This window comes from Corapipo altera, unplaced genomic scaffold, assembly GCF_003945725.1.
Source record: "Corapipo altera isolate COAL_440 unplaced genomic scaffold, ASM394572v1 180, whole genome shotgun sequence".
In the NCBI taxonomy this organism is placed as follows: domain Eukaryota; kingdom Metazoa; phylum Chordata; class Aves; order Passeriformes; family Pipridae; genus Corapipo; species Corapipo altera.
The window spans coordinates 965,825-975,673 of NW_020884915.1; positions in this window are offsets into that span (position 1 = coordinate 965,825).

Consider the following 9,849-nt stretch of genomic DNA (forward strand, 5'->3'; position numbering starts at 1 on the left):
GGGACAAGCAATGAGCAACCACAGCAATGACAGGATAGCACAGACAGGGAATGGGAGTGGGAAAAATGGTGCTTTACCCTGGTTTTACCCATTTTTTACTGCCACAACTGCAGGAAGGTTGTGCCCAAATAACACAGAACTTGCTTTGCTCAGATAACACCGAAGGAACTTCAGCTGGGTTGGAGGGAGTCAAACCAATCCCTTGGCATGTGCTGGGCACCTGCAGGTTGATGTTCACAGGTGTTCACTCACCAGGCTCTGCCCACATATCAAGGCTTTCTAAAAAATTCTATGGTTTTTCAGCCCATGAGCCCAGAAACCAGAGGCCATGCCTAGGATGTCACACCCCTGGACAGATCCGGTCCTCACCCAAAGGCTCTGGCTGCACTCAGGAGGTTTTTCAACTCACTGGATAGGAGAGCTGGGGGTGTCCAGCCTGGAAAAGAGAGTCCAGGGAGACTCTGGAAAGGAGCTTTGGACAAGGGCCTGGAGGGACAGGACAAGGGGGAATGGCTTCCAACTGCCAGAGGGCAGGGTTAGATGGGATATTGATAAGGAATTCTTGGCTGCGAGGGTGGGGAGGCCCTGGCACAGGTTGCCCAGAGAAGCTGTGGCTGCCCCATCCCTGGAAGTGTCCAAGGCCAGGTTGAACAGGACTTGGAGCAACCTGGGCTAGTGGAAGGTGTCCCTGCCCATGGCAGGGGGTGGAACTGGGTGGTCTATAAGGTCCCTTCCAACCCAAGCCTTTCTATGGTTCTTTTGAAACCCTGCTTCCTATTCCATCAATAAATAATGTCCTCAAGTCTGGTTTTGATATTTTTCTTGCTTATCATTTGTATTTTATTTCATGCACTGATGGAAATGAAGCACAGATATGCAGGGGAGGACTCCAGGTGTGATGGGAAGTGTTGCAGCTCCGTGTGAGCTCTGAGCAGGGCAGCAGCATTTCCAGGTAGGGGTCAAAGGTGATGACCCTGCCTGAGTTTTCTTAACATTTGTGCCCAGAGAGACTGAAAAGACCAAAATAGCAGAAACAGAATAAAATCTTAATGACATGATGGCAAAGCCCTGGGCTGGACAGGGGTAAAACGAGTCTGAATGCCAAGCACAGGCTGTGTGAGGAGGGAAAGGGCCCAGACCGGCTGGCAGGGTCACAGGATCCAGACTCAGATACAGCAGCACAACACGTTAGGTGGGGGTGCCCAGGGGCCTGGGACAGATTTGGGGGGCAAAGTAGGTTTCAGTCCTGCAGCTGGAAAATTCTAAAGGTTTTCAGAGAGAAGGAACTGAGCTCAGCAGAGGCTGAAGGGGGAGAAGGGTTTGGAGAGGGACTAGACCACAGTGAAGGCTAATGGATGGTTCAGTGCCACAGTGGCACAAGACCTTGCAAAGGTATAAACTGAGTATAAATAATTCACTGTTTAGGAGAGACTAAATAGAGACCATAACTGGGTTCTCACATCCAAACCCATCTTTTGGTTTTTGCTTCTTCTAAAGGACATAGAGTGGCTCAGATGTTGAAGATGTGCCACTGGTTGTGGCACAGTGTGAGACAGCAGAGGAGAGCCTGGCTCAATGAGAACGTGTCAGGGTCCCAACGAGGCTGCTGTCATCAGGAGGAAAGTCAGGCTGACACACGGACAGCACCCCAACACAGACTTCGAGCTGGCCCAATGAAGAGATGGAGAAACATTTTGATCTTCTGACCATTTCCCCTGAGATCATGAGCAGATCAAAGGTTCTGCTGCTCTGATCTGAGGGGACACAGAGCTGAGGGTTCACTTTGCAGGGCAGGCACAGCCCCACACTGAGAGTGTGAGGGGAGGATGTACCCCCTACCCTGACCACCCTCCCTCTCTGTGAGCAGATACAACAGCACGTTCCCTGACAACAGAAGAACCTTTTAAATGCCTGTCTCTAATGTTTTAATTCAGCGACTGTGTCAAAATCCTGTGCTGCCTGTGAGGAACATTCACTCTCAGAGCAGCACTGGAGCTGTCTCACATCTCTTCTCCTCCCCCAAACCACACAGAGGCTTTAGCAAAGCCAGAATTAAAGCTGGCACATGTCAGATTGCCATGGCAGTGAGAACAGCATTTCTCAGCTCATAAATTGGTTTATGACTTTTCATGTAGCTGTAGGAATAAAATAAATTTATAGACTGAAGACCAGCTTTTTAATGGGAGAGAAATGAAACTGAGGGGAACTTTTTGGCACACAGTGTTTGGAGGGGAATCAAAACTTGACTGAACATGGCACTAACTTTGCCCATGCAGTGAACAGGACTTAGGGTTAAATGTTCAGAGGTGTCATCCAACCTGTGACTTTTTAACTGATTTTGATTCTTTTTTATTAATTTTCATAATGTTATCTGAGTAATTATCAAAACAAACTTGCACATTAGAAACATATAGTAAGAATTAAGGTGTGAATGCTTTCCATGTAGATATTGGAAAGATGATGACTGGATTATTTTATGCCTGTAGAAATTGCTTCAAATGTAGCAAAACCTTGGCAAGGTCAGTCCTGCACTGGAGATGACACAGAGCAGGAAGAAGTGAGGGATGGGAGAAGGGACCCACCACGGGGAATGAAACTGGACCCACCATGGGCACTTTCACAGCCTTTTCAGTGTAGGTTCAGGCAGCTTTGCCCTAAGAAGCTTTTCCTTCCCTACCCCCCTGCACACAAGAACAGGGCCCCTGTATTTGAACCCAGGGCTCAGACGTATTGGTGAGGAGCACATCCCAGTAAGTGCTTTGAGACAGAGAGGAGCAGATTCAATGGATTTCCAAGGGGAAATGCACAAATATTAATTGTATTAATTGGTTATCCAGGGATGGCTGCCCCATCCCTGGGAGTGTCCAAGGCCAGGCTGGACAGGGCTTGGAGCAACTTGGGCTAGTAGAAGGTGTCCCTGCCCATGGCAGGGACTGGGACTGGGTGGGTTTAAGGTCCTTTCCAACCCAGACCATTCTGTGATTCCACGGTAATGAAGATGAATAACTCACAGGCCTGATGGGTCAAAGTTTTGCCTAGCATTTTAGGATCTAGGAATCAGAGTTGGAGGGAATATCCACCTCCAGGCAGTCCCTTCCTTGCACAGGCAGCTGCCTCCTCATGCCTGCTTTGGATCCATCTGCCAGTGCCACTGCAGATGTGGTTTATATGTTCAGTTACTCAAAGATGAGGAATAATGGCATTTCAGCAATTACAACCCCAAAAGACATATGCTTTGTTGATGAAAGATCTGTCCATACAAATGTGACTCTTGATAATTAAATATGCCCTTCTATCAAGCTGGGAAAGACATGGAGCAGAGATTTAGAGGCAGCAGAGGGAATCTAAAATTAGATTCACACCATAAGCTGCATTACTTAGGGAAAGCAGAATTTATTTTCTCCAGTGGTGAAGTCACTAATATTCCCACAGAGAGAATTTCTCCTACAATACTCTGAGAAGCTGGAACATGTTTTAAGCCTTCCGGGGTGTTTGGTGCAAGGTGCTCTATCAAGTAATGGCAAACACCTCAAAATAGGGAAATTACCCACCGTGTGAGTTATTCCTGTGTACAGAATTCACAGAATCACAGAATCATTTAGGTTGGAAAAGATCTCCAAGACTGAGTCCAACTCTTGATCAATCATCCTTTTGTCACCCAGCCCAGAGCACTGAGTGCCACATCCAGTCCTTCCTTGGACACCTTCAGGGATGGGAACTCCACCACCTCCTTAGACAACCCCTTCCAATACCTGACCACCCTTTCCATGAAGAAATTCCTCTTCGTGTGCAACCTGAACCTCCCCTGGCACATCTTGATGCTGTTTCCCCTTGTCCTGTCCCTTATTCACTGGCAGTAGAGCCCGACCTCCCCCCAACTCCATCCTCCTGTCAGGGAGTTGCAGAGAGTGAGAAGGGTGATAGATATCATGAAGTAGGGCTGAAGGCAGGAGTCATTCCTAGTTTGATGGCTCCCATGGACGGCAGTGGTGCAGCTCAGCTGGTCCATGGGGGACAATGCTGTTACCAAGGTGATGCTCAGCTGCTCTCACAGAGATGTGGTGCTGCTAGATCCCACCTCCTCCAGCCAGGGTGGGAACCTGCAGCACAGTTAACTGTACTGGAGCAAGAACAGTACATCTTCAATGTCTAATCAGCTTGAACATGTTCTAATTCCTCCTATCTGCCCAGCACACTTGCTGCCTTAAAAATAGAGGAGTCTTGGAGCAGTATCAGGAAAACCATCATCACTCCAAGGCCGTTTCAGATAATTGGTTCCCCAATGTTCCTTCTCTGCTGTTCAGTGTGTGGTTATGATGGTTTAAAGGTGGGCGCTGTCCCAGTATTACCTTGAAGGAAGGCATTGTCTCAGAGCAATCTGTTTTTACACAGGTTTATTTCTAAGTTAATACAGTAGCTTTACATGCTACAAGTGAGGTAAACAGGAAAACTGAAGAGAGAAATATGGCCACAGTAAATTGTGCTTTTAAATAATGCGTCTTCTGCCTGTGCTTCATCTGCTTTTCCCCACTATTTCCTCTTCTGGAGGTGCTGCTTGGTGACAGGAAACTAATTAGACTCAGATCTTTCCTCTGCCAAGAAAAAAGAACCATTAATTTTGGTACTTACAAAACTGTCCTGACTCACAACATTTCCAGGCCGTGCAGTTTAATGTCTGGTGATGGACAGCTACAGCCATTTCCTTCCCCTACAGCCTCCACCACAATCAATCACTGGGGTAGAGCAGGGGAACGAGGGTTGGGGGATGTTCAGGTGACTAAGTGAGGGGTGACATCCTCTCCCAGTGCCCCCAGTTCCTTTAGAGCTCTGAATGTGGTGCTGTGCCAGAAACACAGCTCCCAACTCAATGGTAACTTCTTGCATGAAAGCATTAAGTCCTGAATCCATAGCTAATTAATTAAATGTGATTAATATTTAATTTGACATCCAGACAACAAGAAAAGCCAATAGGAATTGATGGTCTTATTGACAGATTTCAGCACATCAGCTCATAAGGATTTTTCTCTACAGTCTCTCATTTTAGCAGAGAATTTTAAGCAGAGGATGAAGCTGAGCTTGTTTGAGCTTCACTGAACTTGGTTAGAGAAAAAGGCTTTGATAAAAAGAGGAATCTCTGGAAATTAATTGTTTTTCCCCTAAAGTGACAGGGATCAATCCAGCTTTGCTTTCCTTTAAGTCTGTAGTGGAACGAGTGGATTTGGGGAGACTTTGCTGCAATTACAAATCCCAGATGTGCCTCCAAACACTCCTGAAAATCTGCCAACTGCCTTAACAGCCTGTTAGCACAGAACTGGGCCAGGTCTGATCCTCACTGAGCCACCCCAGGCAGGGCTGAGGAGCTGGAGTTGGACTCAGTGGTCTGGGAGGGTTTTCCAACCTAAATGATTCTGTGATTCTGTGATTCCAATTCCACACTGGAAGGGGCTGATGGCTTCCCAAGTAATATTTACTCCAGTTGGGTCTAATAGATTTTCCCACTCTTTCTATGCAGGGAAAAAGTTGTCAGAGACTTCAAGAGATGAAACTTTTCCACCTCCTTGTGAGTTAATATGAGCAAAAAATGAATCCCTCCTCTTCAGCCAGGGTTTAAATGCAGGTTTCTCTTCCTGTCCAAAAGATTTGTCTCAGACCTCATGCTCTAAACCAGAAGTAATATGTTAAAAATTAATGTATTAATTCTAATTTGCTCCCATGGTTCTCCTGAATCAGACAAAATTCAGCTCATGGGACAGAGCTGGTGCAAAATGACTCAGTGATCCTTGTGGGTCCCTTCCAGCTCAGAATATTCTGTGATTCTGTGCGACAGATCTCAGGAACCAACATAAAACATAAGTTGAAAGAAATCTTATAATAACTGGGGTGATTCCTTTAAAAATATTAGTCTTATTAGTAGATACCAGAGCTTGACTAACTGTGCCTCTTAAATATTTTGCCTTTTTATTAATTTAAATATACATTCAGGACTTTTAAATATACACAATAATTTAATGTAATCACTGGAAGGTATTTACCCCTTTGAGGATTTTTTCCCCATTCATAGCATGAAATAAAAGACTAACAGCCAAGTCTGAACAAAGAGAAATGTTTCACCTCATCTCATTACTTTGTTCAGTAATTAAACAACTAATTGCTTTATATATAAGAGAAGAAAAAAACCCAATTCTTTATATAGCAACCACCAGCATTTTTTAGAAGCATTTCCCCATGAAGAATTAAAATAAAGTTAAAAAGCCCTCCCTGAATTGCCCACTTAGGAATTGCTCAGTGTGAGCTCAGCCTTCACAGCAGACTAAATTCTCCAGGGATTAAACCTCAGTTTAACTATAAATCCAGTACAACAGCAATAGAGTGTTTGGCCAGAGGTATAAGTGAGGCTTTGCTTTACACAATAAATTTTGTGTTCTCCTGCTCCACTGAGGTTTTGCCAGGAAGAAATTAAGGAAGAAAAGAAGGAAAGAAAGGAAGAAAAAAAGAGCAGAAGAAAAGCACAATATTTCACATATTTCATACTCAGCTCAGTAACACATATATAAAAAAATCAATATGTACATGGAGAATAATTAATTTATCCGCCCCCTTCCTGCTGTTATCCAACTTACACTGCACAGGCTTCCATCAAGGCATAAATTATCTATTCCTGTGAAAATATGTTAAACATAAAAATCTGTTTTCTGTATCTTTTATTTGAATCCTAATCCAATTCCTACTGGAATTGTTTGTACTGGTCTGTGCAAACATTAAATAACAGTAATGGGGAACACATTTGGAAAGCCAACAGTGAAACTGGTCATGCAGAAATCCTAAATTTTGCATCCTTCCAATGGATGGAAAGAAAAAGAGCTGCCAAAAGGCCCACCAGGTGCACTGGCAAAGGGACAAAAGCCCAGCTCATTGAGAAAATTCAGGAGCTGTTTCAAGACAATTTGTGAACAAAAGGATCAAAAATGGCCAATAAAGATATTTGCATTAAATTATTCACCCAGCTCTTACAACACTTCAGTCTGTGAATGGGTCAACTGACTTCAATATAATATTTTCATACTCAAAAATCAGCCAATTTTCATAGAAAATTTTATTTTCCCACATATCTTCGGACTTCCTCCCCCTTCATGCTGTGGGTTTCAAAATGCCAATACTACAATGTGGCAAAGTACAGGGAAATCAGGATTTACTGCTATTAAATTCTCTCTCAATGAAAGTCAGTGGCTCTCCTGTGGTTGCCCCTCTCAAGAAATGCATTTTAGAATCACAGAATCATTAAGGCTGGAAAATACATCCAAGATCATCAAGTCCAACCTTTGGCCAAATCCCCCCACACCCACAAAATCCTATGGAAAGTACCACAATCAATGGATCAATATATGGTAAAATATAAGAGATTTAATTTTAAACTCAGCAAAACTGCAGCTATGTGACCTGGGCTATGTTAATATTCATGTTTCTAGAATAGACTTTTTTTTTTTTGATCCTTCAAAACCAAATGCTGTTCCATAAAGATGCTTCTTAGGGAGTTTTCATTATCTTGTACAATGAAGTAGTTAAAGTTTGATGCAGCAAATGTTCAAATCCAACACAAAAATAGACTTTCATAAAGATCTGAGATGCTGCTTATCATGATTCATTCTCCTGTGCAACAAGGTGTGTCTTTACCTGTCCCTGTGTTGTACCCTCACCAAAGCTCCCACAGTCTTCAGTGAGGCTGTTCTGGTGGTCTTGATTCCAACCATTACTTTTCCTCATTTATTAATATCCATGGCTCCAATAATAACCTAGAAAACAGGGATATACAGTGCTTGGAAAATGAAGAGTGGCTTAGGGAGTGGGGCTCCTCCACGTGCCAATTGAAGCCCAAAAGTGATGACAAATGGAGGAGAAACCAAGGCATGTAGGTGGCCGCTGGAACATCCCGTGGCTCATATCATGGAATCATGGAATGGTCTGGATGGGAAGGGACCTTAAAGCTCCACTCATTCCACCTCCTGCCATGGGCAGGGACTCCTTCCACTAGCCCAGGTTGCTCCAAGCCCCGTCCAACCTGGCCTGGAACACTTCCAGGGATGGGGCAGCCACAGCTTCTCCGGGCAACCTGGGCCAGGGTCCTGGGAGGCAGAAGCTGCCCCTGGCCTTATTCCAGGCTTGGTTTCAGGACAACTCACAACCCAACCAGCCAGACACGAGACACAGCTAACACACCAAGGACAGGTTCTGCTGCAGCAGTAAGAGCCAAACAGGAGCTGGAATCAAGGCAGGAATTTGCCTGACAGGCACTTAAACTTGAGTGTAGGTTGTGCAGCACTTAAACTTGAGTGTAGGTTGTGCTGGGCCGACTGCAGTGACAGATAAAGGGATTCATTGCCAAAGTGAGAGGAGAGGAACTGGGGAAGTACAAATCAATCATCTCGTGTTTGACTTTGTTTTAAAAAGCAGGGGTGGGTGGGTTGTTTGAAGCAGACAATGGGGCTGTAATTCCTTCAGCTCTATCTATAATGGCATCATGAATATGCATCTTTGGAGATTAAAGGACCCCCTTTCCCAGGCTCTGACATACAAAATGCTCTGAATCTGATTATTTAAATTGTACTAAATTATCAATGCAATTATCACCCAGACAAAACAAGCAGATTATTATTCTGTGCAATTCTCTTTGAAATGAATGGGGGAGAAACAAAAGGAAAGGGAAAACCATCCTAACCTTCAAAAACGAGCTCCCAGCCTATCTCCTCCTTCAATATTCATCCCCTTCTTGCAAGGTGAAGTTTGTTGTCTCTCAGCTCCCTGATTGTTATTTTTGTCATAAACATCTCTGAGTTTCCTGTATTTATAAACTAAAGTTGTTCATTAAAGTAGTAGAGCAGTGTAACTTGGATGGATGGTACTGGTGGGATGGCTGGTCATGTCCCATCACTTCCACGACCTGCTGGGACTCATTTTTAGCCTCTAAAATGTTGTGTGCACTAGAAATTGGAACATTTGTCCCTGGAAACAAGGGTGTCCAAGGAGAGTTGTCCATGCTGCCACCTCCAGCATCCCCACTGCTTGTGGTGAAGCCCAAATACCAGTGGGGTGCTGAGCAAGATGTTCTCCCAGAAGACTGCAGTTTTCACCCTTCCAAACCACAGCCTGAGGGGTCAGGTGTGCTCTGAGCAGCTGCTGCAAATGGTCTATTGTTAGCAGCTCCTGGGTGTAGAATACAATCACTGTGGGTTACATCCACACAGTGATGAACTGGTCCCAGCTGCTCTAACTAGGACATGAGCCCAAATAGAATCATGGAACGTTTAAGGTTGGAAAAGACCTTTAAGATCACCAAGTCCAACCACCAACCAGCCCCACACCATGCTCACTACTAACCACTTCCGCAAGTGCCACATCCACTCATTTTTTGAACACCTCCAGGGATGGGGACTCCACCACTGCCTTGGGCAGCTGTGCCAGGGCTGGACAACCTTTTCCATGGAGAAGTTTTTCCTGATATCCAATCTAAACCTCCCCTGGCACACCTTGAGGCCATTTCCTCCACCTGGAGGCCCACCTCCACCTGGCTACAGCTCCTGAGGTTTCAGGTTTTTTGCCTGTGCTCCTTTCCCAGCAGTGGAAGCAGAGGCAGAGAGAAGCAGAGCCAAGACTTTGGGATGTGAATTCAGCTGTATCTTTGAAGGTGAGTTATCTCAGATTTTCCCTCCATGAGCAGCAATTATTTTTCTGTTGTGTCAGAGATATCAAGAGCACAGAGACATTGACCATTTTAATGTTCCTGTAGATCCTGACCTCAACTAACCCCCAGAAAAGGAACTCTAAAGGATGCTCTTCAAATCATTACAAGTAGAG